The 15,161-nt window shown below is 38.2% G+C and overlaps 1 protein-coding gene across 1 annotated transcript in view; it reads left to right on the plus strand.

Moving 5' to 3' along the window:
* The window catches only part of ZCWPW2 (zinc finger CW-type and PWWP domain containing 2), a gene marked incomplete at its 5' end in the record, with an annotated part of 138,947 nt that overhangs the window by 90,159 nt on the left and 33,627 nt on the right, over positions 1–15,161 (plus strand). The window lies entirely within an intron of this gene.

Raw genomic sequence — 15,161 nt, forward strand, 5'->3', positions numbered from 1 at the left:
TCCATCCATGGGATTTTCCAGGCAAGAATACTGGAGTGGGTTGCCATTTCATGGATTATGTTAGTTGATATTTGAATGTTGAATCAGCCTTGTATGCCTGGTATACTCCACTTGACTGTGGAGTATAATGCTTCTTTATACAATGGTAGATTAGATTTGCTAATATATTGTGGAGGATATTTATATCTGTATTCATTAGAAATATTGATGACTCTGTAGTTTTCATGTAATGTCTTTATTTGGTTTTGGTATTTCAGGTAATACTGGTTTCATTGAATGAGTCAGGAAGTATTCTCTTTGCTTTTATGTTCTGAAAGAGTTTATAGGAAATATATATAATTTCTTCCTTAAATGTTTGGTAGAATTCACCAGTGAATACATCTGGACTTGATATTTTCTGTTTTGGAAGTTTATTATACTGATAAAATTTTAAATAGATATAGGCCTGTTCAGATTGTCTATTTCTGCTGTGTGAATTTTGGCAGGTTTTGTTTTTCAAGGGCTTGGTCCTTTTCATTTAGGTTATCAAACTTGTGGGCATGGAGTTATTCATACCATTTATTGATTATCCCTTTAAAGTCCAGGGGATCTGTAGTGATGCCCTCTTTCATTTTTGATGTTAGTAATTTATGTTTTCTCTTTTTTTCCTTAGGCTTGCTAGAGGCTTATTGATTTTCTCTGCTGATTTCTTCTTTCCAATTTCATTGGTTTCTCCTTTAGTTTTTATTTCTTTTCTTGTGTTTTTTTTTTAAATTAATTTATTTTGTTTTGGCTGTGCTGGGTCTTCACTGTGGTACAAGGGCTTCTCATTGCAGTGGCTTCTCTCGTTGCAGAGCGTGAGCTCTAGGCACACAGACTTTGGTAGTTGCACCACACAGGCTTAGGGGTTGTGGCACAAGGACCTAGTGGTTCTGCAGCATGTGAAATCTTCCCAGACCAGGGCTCAAACCCATATTCCCTGAGTTGGCAGATGGGTTCTTTTTTTAAAATTTATTTATCTATTTTGATTGGAGGCTAAATTGCTTTACAATATTGTGGTGGTTTTTGCCACACACTAACATGAATCAGCCACAGGTGTACATGTGTCCCCATCCCGAACCCCCCTCCCCCCTCCTTCCCCATCCCATCCCTATGGGTTGTCCCAGTGCACTGGCTTTGAATGCCCTGTTTCATGCGTTGAACCTGGACTGGTCATCTGTTTCACATATGATAATATACATGTTTTAATGCTATTCTCTCAAATCATCCCACCCTCGCCTTCTCCCACAGAGTCCAAAAGTCTGTTCTTTATATCTGTGTGGCAGATGGATTCTTAACCACTGGATCTCCAGGGAAGTCCTTGTGTTTACTTTAGATTTAACTTGCTCTTCTTTTTGCTCCCTAAGGTGGAAACTTGGCATATTAATGTTAGATCTTTGTTCTTTCATAATATATGCATTCAGTACTATAAATTCCCCTCTAAACACTGCTTTCACTTTATCTCACAAATTTTGAAAATCTGTGTTTTTTTCATTTTATTCAAAATATTTTAAAATTTCTTTTGAGAATTTTTTTTGACCAGTATGTTATTTGGAAATGTGTTGTTAAAGCTCCATGTATTTTTAGATCTTCTAGTTATCCTTCTGTTTTTTATTTCTACTTTTATTCCACTGTGGTCTGAGGGCAAGCTATTGTATGATATCTATTTTAAAAAACTTTAAGTTATATTTTATGGCCTAGAATGTAGTCTGTCATGGTGAATGTTCTAAGTGAACTTGAGAAGAATGTGTGTCTGCTATTGCTGGATGAAGTAGTCTATAGTCTGTTCTGCTTTGTTATACTGTTAATTGAGCACTTCATGTAATTCTGTTTTCTCTCCTTTCTTACCGTATCAATTATACTTCCTTCCTAATTTTTCAGTGGTTTTCCTACAGTTTATAGTATTCATTTATAGGTTATCCAAGTCCACTTTCAAATAACACTTTATAATGTCATGACTAATGCATGTACTTTATATTAACAAAATTTTCTAATTCATTCTCTGTCCTTTATATCATTGCTGTCATTTTATATATACACACACACAAATATGTATAACATATAATTAAATATATTGTCACTATCATTTTGGACAAACTATTTTCTGTTTAGATACATTAAGAATGAGAAAAATTAAATGTTTTTACTTTACCTTTACTTGGTCATTTTCTGATGCTCTTCCTTGTATAGATCACAGTTTCTGATTTACATCATTTTCTATCTCTCTTTTACCATTTCTTGTAAGGTAGGACTTCTGGCTTCAAATTTCCTTCTTTTTCTTTGTTGCACAATTTGTATATTCCTTTTCTTTTGAAGAATAATTTTATAGCATATAGAATTCTAATTTCATTGGGTTTTTTTCTCTCATCACTTTAAATATTTCATTCCATTCCCCTCTTGCTTGCATAGCTTCTGAGAGGAATTCAATGAAATTCTTATAGTCCCTCCTTTATAACTAAGGAGCAGAGATAAGAATTACCCCCTCTAGCTTCCTTCAAGAATTTTTCCTTATTTTTTTCATTTTCTGCAGTTCAAATAGGACATGGCTAAGTGTAGTTTTGATGGCTCAGTGGTGAAGAATCTGCCTGCCAATGCAGGAGACATGGGTTCAGTCCCTGGGTTGGGAAGATCCCCTGGAGAAGGAAATGGCAACCCACTTCCAGTATTCTTGCCTGGGAAAATCTCATGAACAGAGGAACCTTTCGGGCTACAGTCCATGGAGATCACAAGAGTCAAACAAGACTTAGCAACTAAGCAATGACAACATCCTGCTTGGTGTTCTCTGAGCTTCTTGGGGCTGTGGTTTGGTGTCTGACATTAATTTAGGAAAGTTGTCAGTCATTGTTAATTCAAATGTTTCTTCTGTGCTTTTCTCTCTTTCTTTTCCTTCTGGTATTCCCATTACACACGTTACATTTTTGTAGTTGTCCCATAGATCTTAGGTAATCTGTTCAGTGTTTTTTTCCAGTCTTTTTTCTCTTTGCTCTATCAGTTTAGAAGTTTCTATTGATGAATCCTTAAGGTCAGAGTGTTTCCTCAGCGGTGTCCAGTTTACTGATGAAGCCACCAAAGGCATTCTTCATTTCTGTTACAGTATTTTGATCTTTAGTGTTAAATTTTTTTTTAATTTCTTTTTTATTATTTCTTAGAATTTCCATATTTCTGCTCACATTGCCCATCTGTTCTTGCTTGTTGTCTACTTTTAACATTAGAGCCCTTAGTATATTTATTGTAGTTGCCTCAAATTCATAATCTGATAATTCCAAAATCTCTGCCCTGTTTGGGTCTGTTCCAGTGCTTGCTGTGTTACTTCAAACTGATTTACCTTTAGTAAGCCTTGTAATTTTTTGTGGAAAGGTGAACGTGATGTACTAGGTAAAAAGAACTGTGGTAAAGAGGCCTTTCCTAGTGCAGTGGTAAGGTGCGGGGGAGGGGGAGGCATTTTGTGGTCCCTTGATTACGTCTGTCCTGGGCTTCGAGTTTCATGAGTGCTTCTCCTTCTATTTTTCACTGCTTAGGTGGTTCATGATGCCTCAAGGGGCCTGGAGTTGGGTATTCCCTTCCCTTACATGGAAGGCTATAGCAGAATTTGCATATTTCCCTGCCACCAGATTGATCAGGCTCTGAAGAAACCCCAGCAGGTTAGTTCTGGTAAAATAGCTTCTCTTGAAGACAGCCTTGTTAGAAAAATTCAATGTTCTGGCATATTTCAGAATGGTTACTGTTTTCTTCCCACTGCATGAAGCATAGGAAAAATTTCCCCAGTCATCACTGTGAGAACCTTGATGGAGCCCCCGGAGGTAAATTCATCGAAGTGTGTCTCCCTCCCCCAAGACTGGGGGCTCTCAGGCTTGTTCACACTGAGCCTCATCAACAAATTTCAGTCCTTATTTCCCTCCTTTGGCATTGGCTCCTGCAGAGGTTTCTCCTTCTGTAAATTGTGGTTCTTTGTATTTGCCAGTAGGCAATTTGTCTCTCCAAATTCAGGGGCAGTTGTTTGCCTTGTGAACTCACTTCCTAAGGGATCAAGGAAGAGTTATTGATTTTCTGTCTGTTGAGCTTTTTACTTGTTGTTAGGATGGAGTGGTAACTTCTCTTTCCAGACAGGGAACTGGACTATCCTTTTTGTTTTTTAGAAAATACTCCCAGCTGTCATGTTTAAAGAAGCACATACCAACAGTTTTTCTGAGATCATGAATGGACAAGCTTCAGAAAAATTATTTAAAGAAGAGAAACCACTGATTTATATTAATATTCATACTTCCCCCTCAGTTCAGTTCAGTTCAGTCACTCAGTTGTGTGCGACTCTCTGTGACCCCATGAACCGCAGCATGCCAGGCCTCCCTGTCCATCACCAACTCCCGGAGTTCACCCAAACCCATGTCCATCGAGTCGGTGATGCCATCCAACCATCTCATCCTCTGTCATCCCCTTCTCCTCCTGCCCCCAATCCCTCCCAGATCAGGGTCTTTTCCAATGAGTCAGCTCTTCACATCAGGTGGCCAAAGTATTGGAGTTTCAGCTTCAGTATCAGTCCTTCCAGTGAACACCCAGGACTGATCTCCTTCAGGATAGACTGGTTGGATCTCCTTGCAGTCCAAGGGACTCTCAAGAGTCTTCTCCAACACCACAGTTCAAAAGCATCAATTCTTTGGCGCTCAGCTTTCTTTCTAATCCTAACCTCCCCCTCATATGGTTGTAAATAAAAATTTTAACATCTGTTATGATTCATGATGCATAACCACCTCTACTCATTTGGAACATTTTTATTTTCTACCTGAAGCTCCTCTTTTATACTTTAAAAATGTGATGTGGATACAGTTCAGAAGATAAGTAAAGGTCCTTTTAATTATCTAAATCTACATTTCCTGTTAACTGCTTTTCACTCTGTATGTCAGGGTTCTTACATGCAGAGCTTTCTGAAGGGAGGAAATTAAACCTTTCTCACTAAGAATTCAGCTCTTAGAAAATAGTTAATGCTGCTGAAGCTGAACACAGACTTACTGTTATTAACAGAGAAATCACTAGTGATTGTTATGTTTTAAAGTATTGCATCAGCATTTCCCTCTGACATTTGAATTAGAGTGGTGCTATTGTATTGGGAGACAGTTCTGCAACTTTTGAGTGTAAAAAGTTCTTAAACAACAGTTTGGATGTTTCTGTTCCCAATTCATCTCCCTGCTGGATGTTTTACTTAAGAATGACTTACATTTTGAGAAGAAACATAAATTCTATTCTTTTACCATTAACTCTCAATATATGATCAGGGTCCTTTGGATCCAATTTTAGTCTTTTTGTGCAGTTTTAGCTATTTGTACAGATTAGCATTTCTTTGTGATTTTTATTATTGTCAGAGGTCTTCAAAAGAACAGGGAAATTTTTTTTTTGATACAACAGAGCATGTTCTATATTGTAACTACTACCAGGTCTCACTGGGCCCTTAAATCTGAAATGCATTGTGGAATTTCAACCATCTTATTTTTCCCTCTCTTGAAATATTTTGCTATTTTATCATTGCTCATCAGTTATTCCCAACTGTTTGAAAGACAAATAATTATTTAAATGGAAGAATGATGAAATCACTTGAAAAGATGAGACAATTCTGAAATATATCATCGACAAACTATTTTTCCTAGTATTACAAGGGTTAAGATCTCTTCCTCACTCTCTAACACACACACACACACACACACACACATCAATTAGTTAAAATGGAAGAGAACGTTATCTAAAATCTACCAAAATTGTTTTAGGGACTTTATTTTATGTAGATTATGTTATTTAAATCACAGTATACCAATATATTATTCCTGCTTTATCAGTAAAGAAACTGAAGATCTGAGTGACAACATGTAGTGTTTTATATTTTACATTGTCTAGTATAGTGACTTATGCCATGTAAATATTCTGTGTGTTTCAGTTAATTATATTAATTTGTTTAGGTACAATATATATTTCAGATCCATATAATATTTTGAATAAAATCCATATAGATTCATTAAGTATAAAAAAATTGAGCACCTGCTGCATTTGAAAAATGATCCCTGCCTCAAGGCACATCCTAGCCTTGCAGAGTGCTTAGATATATATAGAAGAAGCTGTAAAACAAGGAAAAAAGTTCTGTGACCTAAGATGACTATGATTTGCAAAAGAGGTGGGTATTTCTCCTAGCTGAAGGATCACCTGTGGTGGTGGGTGGTCTTGTACGTTCATCAGGAAGGAAACATATACTCCAAAAGAAGGGGTTATTCCAAGCACCAGCTGAACGTAGGAAAATGGGCAGTTTACACGTGGCAGCCAGTTGTAGGTATAAATATAGTAACCTACTCCTCTAGTTTTCTGTTTTGTGAAAATAATTTTTTACTGCAAAATTCGCTTTTAGACGGCAAGCACTTATTTACTCTTATCCTTTTTGTTTTACATGCTTACTGTGATTCTATTCCCATATTGATACATTTCTATGAATTTTCATTTCTTCTTTAAATTTTAATTTTAATTGAAGGATAATTGCTTTTCCACAAGTGTTATGTTGGTTTCTACCATACAGCAACATGAATCAGCTGTGTGTGTGTGCTTATTCACTCAGTCGTATTTGACTCTTTGCAACTTCATGGGCTGTAGCCCACCAGGCTTCTCTGTTCATGGTATTCTCCAGGCAAGAATACTGGAGTGGGTAGCCATTCCTTTCTCTAGGGCATCTTCCTGACCTAGGGATCGAACCCAGGTCTCCTGCATTGCAGGAGGATTCTTTACCTTCTGAGGCACCAGGGGAGCTCTAAGTTTACACATATCCCCTCCCTTTTGAGCCTCCCTCTTGAGCCTCCCTCCCACCCCACCATCTCACCTTTCTAGGTCTTAACAGAGCAGCAGGCTGAGCTCCGTGTGTTATATAGCAACTTCTCATTGGCTGTGTATTTACATGTGGTAATGTATATATTTTAAAGTTACCCTTTCATCCTATCCTTGCCTTCTGCTACTGTGTCCACAAGTCTATTCTCTACATCTCTGTCTTTATTCCTGCCCTGCAAATAGGTTGATCAGTACCATTTTTCTAGATTTCATATATATCTATTAATATATATGAATATATATATTCTGACTTATTTCACACTGTATAACAGGCTTTAGGTTCATCCACGTCAGTTCAACTGACTCAAATTCATTCCTTTTATGACTGAGTAATATTCCACTCTATATTGTACCACAATTTCTTTATCCATTCATCAGTTGATGGACATCTAGGTTGCTTCCATATCCTGGCTATTGTTAGTAGTGCTGCAATGAACATTGGGGTACAAGTGCCTTTTTGAATTATTATTTTCTCAGGGTATATGCCCAGTAGTGGGATTTCTGGGTCATATTATTGTTGTTACTGTTGTTGTTCAGGCACTAAGTCCTGTCTGACTCTTTGCAACCCAATGAACCACACCACACGAGGCTTCCTTGTCCTTCACTATGTCCCAGAGCTTGCTCATACTCATGTCCCTTGAGTCGGTGATGCCATCCAACCATCTCATCTTCTGTTGCCCCCTTCTCCTCCTGCCTTCAATCTTTCCAAGCATCAGGGTCTTCACATCAGTTTGCCAAAGTATTAGAGGTTCAGCTTCAGCATCAGTCCTTCCAATGAAAATTCAGCATTGATTTCTTTTAGGATTGACTGGTTTGATCTCCTTGATGTCCAAAGGATTCTCATAAGTCTTCTCTAGTACCACAGTTCAAAAGCATTAATTCTTTGTTGCTCAGCTTTTTTTTTATGGTCCAACTGTCACGTTGATACATGACTACTGAAAGAAACATATCTTTGACTGTACGGGCCTTTGTTAGCAAAGTGATGTCTCTGCTTTTAATACACTGTCTAGGTTTGTCATAGCTTTTTTTCCAAGGAGCAAGTGTCTTTTAATTTCAAAGGTCATATGGTAGCTTCATTCCTAGTTTTCTAAGGAATTTCTGTACTGTTCTCCATAGTGGCTGTATCAATGTACATTCCCACCAACAGTGCAAGAAGGTTCTCTTTTCTCCACATCCTCTCCAGTATTTATTGTTTGTTAGCCATCTGTGTGTCTTTTTTGGAGATATGTCGGTTTAGGTCTTCTGTCAATTTTTTTATTGGGTTGTTTGCTTTTCTGATATTGAGCTGCATGAGCTGCTTGTATATTCTGGAATTTAATCCTTTGTCAGTTGCTTCACTTGCAGTTATTTCTCCCATTCTGAGGGTTGTCTTTTCATCTTGTTTATAGCTTCTTTACTATGCAAAAGCTTTTAAGTTTAATTAGGTCCCATTTGTTTATTTATGTTTTTATTTCCATTATTCTTGGAGGTGAGTTAAAGAGGATCTTGCTAAGATTTATGTCAAAAAGTGTTCTGCCTATATTTTCCTTTTAAGAGTTTTATAGTTTGGGCTTACATTAGGGTCTTTAATCATTTTTAGTTTATTTTTGTGTATGATGTTATGAAGTGTTCTAATTTAATTCTTTTACACATAGCTGTCCAGTTTTCCCAGCACCACTTACTGAAAAGGCTATCTTTCCATTGTATATTCTTGCCTGCTTTGTGCCCATAGGTGTGTTTGTTTTATTCTAGACTTTTTATCTTGTTCCAGTGATCTATATTTCTGTTTTTGTGCCAGTACCATACTATCTTGATTACTATAGCTTTGTTGTATAGTCTGAAATCAGGAACATCAATTTCTCCAGCTCCATTTTTCTTTCTCAAGATTGCTTTGGCTATTTGGGGTCTTTTGTGTTTTCATCCAAATTGTGAAATATCTTGTTCTAGTTCTATGAAAATTGCCTTTGGTAATTTGATAGGGATATATTGAGTTTGTAGATTGCTTTGGCTAGTGTAGTCATTTTCACAATGTTGATTCTTCCAGTCCTAGAATGTGATATAGCTCTCCATCTGTTTGTGTCATCTTTGATTTCTTTCATTAGTATCATTGTTTTCTGTATACAGGTCTTTTGCAGGTCTTTATTCTAGGAATAAACCTACCTGAGGAGAGATATTAAGGAAACAATCCCATTCGCCATTGCAACAAACAGAATAAAATACCTAGGAATACTTCTTTAAATTTCAAAGGTCATATGGTAGCTTCATTCCTAGTTTTCTAAGGAATTTCCATACTGTTCTCCATAGTGGCTGTATCAATTTACATTCCCACCAACAGTGCAAGAAAGTTCTCCTTTCTCCACATCCTCTCCAGCATTTATTGTTTGTAGGTTTTTTGATGATTACCATTCTGACCCATGTGAGGTGATACCTCATCGTAGTTTTGATTTGCATTTCTCTCATGAGTGATGTAGAGCATCTTTTCGTGTGTCCTTTAGCCATCTGTGTGTCTTCTTTGGAGAAGTGTCAGTTTAGGTCTTCTGCCCATTTTTTGATTGGGTTGTTTGCTCTTCTGATATTGAACTACTTGTGTATTCTAGAGAGTATTCCTTCATCAGTTGGAATATTCCTGGGTATTTTATTCTGTTTGTTGCAATGACAAATGGGATTATTTCCTTAATTTCTCTTTCTGATTTTTCATTATTAGTGTATAGGAATGCAAACAATTTCTGTGTATTAATTTTATATCCTGAGACTTCACTGAATTCATTGATTAGCTCTAGTAATTTTCTGGTGGCATCTTTAGGGTTTTCTGTGTACATACAGTATCTTGTCATGTGTAGACAGTGAGAGTTTTACTTCTTTTCCAATCTAGATTCCTTTTATTTGTTTTTCTTCTCTGATTGCCATGACTAGGACTTCCAAAACTATGTTGAATTACAGTGGTGAGAGTGGGCCCTCTTATCTTGTTCCTGATCTTAGAGGAAATCCTTTCAGTTTTTCACCATTGGAAATAATGTTTGCTGTGGGTTTGTTGTTCATGGCCCTTGTTATGTTGAGGTAGGTTCCTTCTCTGTTCATTTTCAGGAGAGTTTTATTTTTTTGTTTTTAATCATAAATGGGTATTGAATTCTGTTGAAAGATTTTTCTAAATCTGTTGAGATTATCATGTGGTTTTTATCTTTTATCAGAAGGCTTTTATCTTTCAATTTGTTAATATGGTATATCACACTGATTTGCGTATATTGAGGAATCCTTGCATCCCTTGGATAAACCCCACTTGATCATGGTGTATGATCCTTTTAACATGTTGTTAGATTCTGTTTGCTAGTATTTTGTTGAGGATTTTTACATCTATATTCATCAGTGATATTGGCCTGAAGTTTTCTTTTTTTGTGATTTCCTTGTCTGGTTTTGGTACCAGGGTGATGGTGGCCTCGTAAAATGAGTTCGGGAGCTTCCCTCTGCAATTTTTTTGGGAAGAATTTGAACAAGATAGATTTCACCTGTGAAGCCTTCTGGTGCTGGTCTTTTGTTTGTTGGAAGATTTTTGATCAATTTCATTTTCAGTGCTTGTCATAGTTTTTGCCATCTCATGTTCTTTTTTGTTTGTTTGTTTGTTTTTTTGATCAGTGGGTCTATGTTCTTTCTTACTAGTTGTTGGCCTGAGGTTTCCAGCAGTGGAGTTTGTGGGCACTTGGGTGGAGCGGGGTCTTGGTGTTGAGATGTGGACCTCTGGAATACCTCATCCTGATTAATATTCCCCAGGGCCTGATGTTCTGTGTTAGTCTAGCAGTTTAGTCTAACAGTTAGTCTATCAGTGCTTCCACCGCAGGAGCTCAGGCCTGTTTCCTTGCCTGTGAGCTGGGATCCTGCAAGATGCAGGGTGCAGCAGAAAAAGAAAAAAGAAAATAAAAAAGTAAAAAATAAAGGAGCAGATCAATAACAAAGAATAAAATACAAAATAAATTTAGAATACTAATAGATATGTTAGAAAAGATATAAATCTATATGAAACAGGCTCTGGAGGGTAAAACCGAACTTCAGTAGCAAAGAAGAAAAAAATAATAAAAAATAAAAAGGAGTAGAACAATAACAAAGAATAAAAAATAAAATGGATTTAGAAAACTAATAGATATATCAGAAAAGTAAGAGTATATATATGAAACAACCCCTGGAGGGTAAAACCAGACTCCAGTAGCAAAGAGAGAGAAAAAATGTATGTGTGTGTGTCTATATATATGTTTATATGTACCCAGGGACTGTAGCCTACCAGGCTCCTCTGTCCATGGGATTTTCCAGGCAAGAGTACTGGAGTCGGTTGCCATTTCCTTCTCCAATATGTATATATATATTATACTAAATAAAAATAAAAGGGAGTAGAACAATAACAAAGAATAAAAAATAGATTTAGAAAACTAACAAACAGTAGAAAAATTAAGAATGTATATAAAACAGCTTCAGGTTGTAAAACTGAGGGTAAAACTGAACTCCACTGGCCAAGAGTAGAAAACAAGAAAATCTAACAAAACAAAACAATAAAAGCAACAAAGAAAGGCAGGAAAAAAACCTTGGCTTTAGGGGGACATAGGCCTTAGGTGGGTAAGGGCTTAGGTGGTTGCAGAGTTTAGGTGGAGGCAGGGTTTAGGTAGGGGGTGGGGTCTTGGTTCAGGACCCATGCCTCCAGAAGAGACCCTGGATGAGGGTGGGAGGTAAGGCCTGGGCTCAGCCCAGCTGAGGGGGCCTCCAGAGTGCATTAGGATTCCAAGTACAGAGGATCAGGCTTGGGGCCCCAGGAGGCTCCCCCAGGCTGAGTGGATGGTAGAACACCAGGCAGTTTCCCACTCTTCCACACCCAAGGGACATACCCCCAGCCAGCACAGTTCTTTCTCCTCTTTCTTTCCTGTGCCTGCAGGTTCTCCATGGGCAATGCCTGTGCTTGGAGGGGACTCATGAGGACAGAGGGGGCTCCAGAAGACAGAGGGAGACTTGACTTCTTGACTTCCCCTCCCCTCCTGCCTCCCCGTGGTACCTGGTCACCCATGGTTGTTGGGAATCCCCCACCACTGTCCAGTGAGCATCCTCGGCATGAGGAGACGGGGACTCTGTTTCTTCCCTCTCCACCATCTTGATTCTGCCTCTCTGCATAAATGCAACCCTGAAACCTTACAGTCGATATCCATAGCCCTTCCCGTTGTTCATTACCACTGTATTAAAGTTTCCAAAGCATATCTATGTGTAAATATTTACATATAATCTATTCAGTTGTGGAATTCCAGATGGAACTTTTTTTTTAAAAAAAGACCAGTTGTGCCAATGATTTTTACTAATACACACACATATATACTTTTGCACACATCAAAATGATCTTTAACTAATTTTCTATTCAATTGACCCTTGAGCAACATGAGTTGAAACTGAGCAGGTTCACTTATACACAGATATCAGTTAATTCACTTAATAAATACATGAAAAATTTGGGGAGATTGGTGACAATTTGAAAAATTCACAGATGAACTGCATAGCCTAAAAAAATTGGAAGAAAGTGTATATTGTGAGTGATTAAATTATATGTAGATACCAGTCTATTTTAATCATTTACTACCATGAAATACACACAAATATATTATAAAAAATTAAAACTTATTAAAATGTACGTAAACACAGACTGTATATGGCGCCATTTGTAGTCGGGAGAAATGTAAACAAGCATAAAGATGCGGTATTAACCCATGATTGCATAAAGGTAACTGTTGTGCACGCACTGTGCCATGGTAATACTTTCCCAGCTACCTCCTGCTGCTGTCTCAGTGAGCACAGATGCAGTGCACACCTGTGCAAGTGCTGTGACACGGGTCACCCCCACACGAGCACTTGGTCTCTCCACTAAAGTTGCGTACCGCAGTGGAAAGTGATCTCTTGCAGTTCTCACATATTTTCCATAATGTTCAGTGCAATACCATAAGCCCTGAACAATACCATAGAACCCACGAAGTGCCACTAATGATGCTGAAAGTGCACCCAGGAAATAAGTCATAATGTTCCAAGGAAAAACAGAATTACTTGGTATGTACTATAGACTGAGGTCTGCAACTGAAGTTGCCACCATTTCAAGATGTATGAACCCAACTATTGTGAAAAAGTGAAACAGAAGGAAATTTGTGAAGCCATCACTTTGGCTATACTAGCATGCACGAAAACCTTTCACTTTAGTGCAATACCCTTTTTACCTTGCATTGAAATTGCAGCCTTAATGTGAGTGCAGGTTTGCTATCAGAAAGACATACCTTAGACTCTAGTATGATTCAAGAAAAAGTGATGTTATTATATGACAACTTAAAGCAAAAGGAAGGTGAGGGATCTGAACTGGAGAATTTATTGCCTGCAAAGGATGGTTTGATAATTTTAGAAAGAGGTTGGGCTTAAGAAATGTCAAGATAACAGCAGCTTCTGCTGACCAAAAAACAGGAGATGAGCTCCCAGATGCCATTAAGAAAGTCACTGAGGAGAAAGGATGCCTGCCTGAACAGATTTTTAATGCAGATGAAGATGTCCTATTCTGGGGAAAAAAAATTCTGCAAAAGATATTTGTTAGTAAAAAAAAGAAACGAGTACCAGGATTTAAGGCAGGAATGGCTAGGCTAACTGATTTTGTGCAAATGCAGCTGGATGTATGATCAGGACTGCCCTTATCCATAAAGCTGCTAACGCACAAGCTTTGAAAGGAAAAGATGAACAACAGCTGCCAGTCTTTTGGTTGTACTATATGAAGAAGGCCTGGACAGCAAGAATTCTTTTACTGGATTGGTTTCATCAGAGCTTTGTCCTTGGAGTCAGGAAGTACCTCACCAGCAAGGGACTATCTTTTAAAGTTCTTCTGAGATTAGAAATGACCTGGCGCCCAGAATCCCATGAGTTCAGCACTGAAGGTGCCAAAGTGGTCTACTTGCCTTCCAAACGCATCTTCTCTAATTCAGTCTCTGAATTGCTTGGAGAAACATCAATAACCTCAGATATGCAGATGACACCACCCTTATGGCAGAAAGTGAAGAGGAACTAAAGAGCCTCTTGATGAAAGTGAAAGAGGAGAGTGAAAAAGCTGGCTTAAAACTCAACATTCAGAAAACGAAGATCATGACATCCAGTCCCCATCAATTCATGGCAAATAGATGGGGAGACAGTGGAAACAGTGTCAGAGTTTATTTTTCTGGGCTCCAAAATCACCGCAGATGATGATTGCAGCCATGAAATTAAAAGACACTTACTCCTTGGAAGAAAAGCTATGACCAACCTGAACAGAATATTAAAAAGCAGAGACATTACTTTGCTTACAAAGGTCCGTCTAGTCAAAGTTATGGTTTTTCCGGTAGTCATGTCTGGATGTGAGAGCTGGACCATAAATAAAGCTGAGCAGAATAGAATTGATGCTTCTCAACTGTGGTGTTGAAGAAGACTCTTGAGAGTCCCTTGGACTGCAGTCAATCCTAAAGGAAATCAACACTGATTATTCATTGGAAGGACTGATGCTGAAGCTGAAGCTCCAGTCCTTTGGCCACATGATGTAAAAACCTGACCTACTAGAAAAGACCCTGATGCTGAGAAAGATTGAAGGCAGGAAGAGAAGGGGACAACAGAAGATGAGATGGCTGGATGGCATCACCGACTCAATGGACATGAGTTTGAGCAAACTCTGGGAGTTGGTGATGGGCAGGGAGGCTTGGTGTGCTGCAGTCCATGGGATTGCAAAGAGTCGGACACGACTGAGAGACTGAACTGAACTGAATTCAGTCTATAGATCAGGGATCATAGGACTTTTAAGGCTCGTTACACATGGAAAGGATTGTCAGCACTCTAGAAGAAAACCCTGATAGAACATTGTGAAAGTCTGGAAGGACTGATTACACCATTGAAGATGCCATTGTTGTTACAGAAAAATCCATGAAGGCCATCAAGCCTGAAATAATAAATCCCTGCTAGAGAAAACTGTGACCAGATGTGCATGACTTCGCAGGACTTAAAATGGAGCCAGTCGAGGACATCATGAAAGAGATTGTGGATATGGCAAAAAGGGTAGCAGGTGATGAGCTTCCAGACCTTGGAGAAATTCAAGACAGCACACCAGAGGAGTTAACAGATGACTGCTTCTGAATCAGGGCCAGATGATGAGGAAGATGTAGAAGCAGCAGTGCTAGAAAACAAACTGACATCAGACAATCTGGCAGAAGGTTTCAGATTACTCAAGCCTGGTTTTGGCTTTTTGCATCATGGACTCTTCTATGATGGGGCACTGAAACCGAAGCAAATGGTGGAAGAAGTGT

This window comes from Dama dama, chromosome 24 (genome assembly GCF_033118175.1).
Source record: "Dama dama isolate Ldn47 chromosome 24, ASM3311817v1, whole genome shotgun sequence".
In the NCBI taxonomy this organism is placed as follows: Eukaryota; Metazoa; Chordata; class Mammalia; order Artiodactyla; family Cervidae; genus Dama; species Dama dama.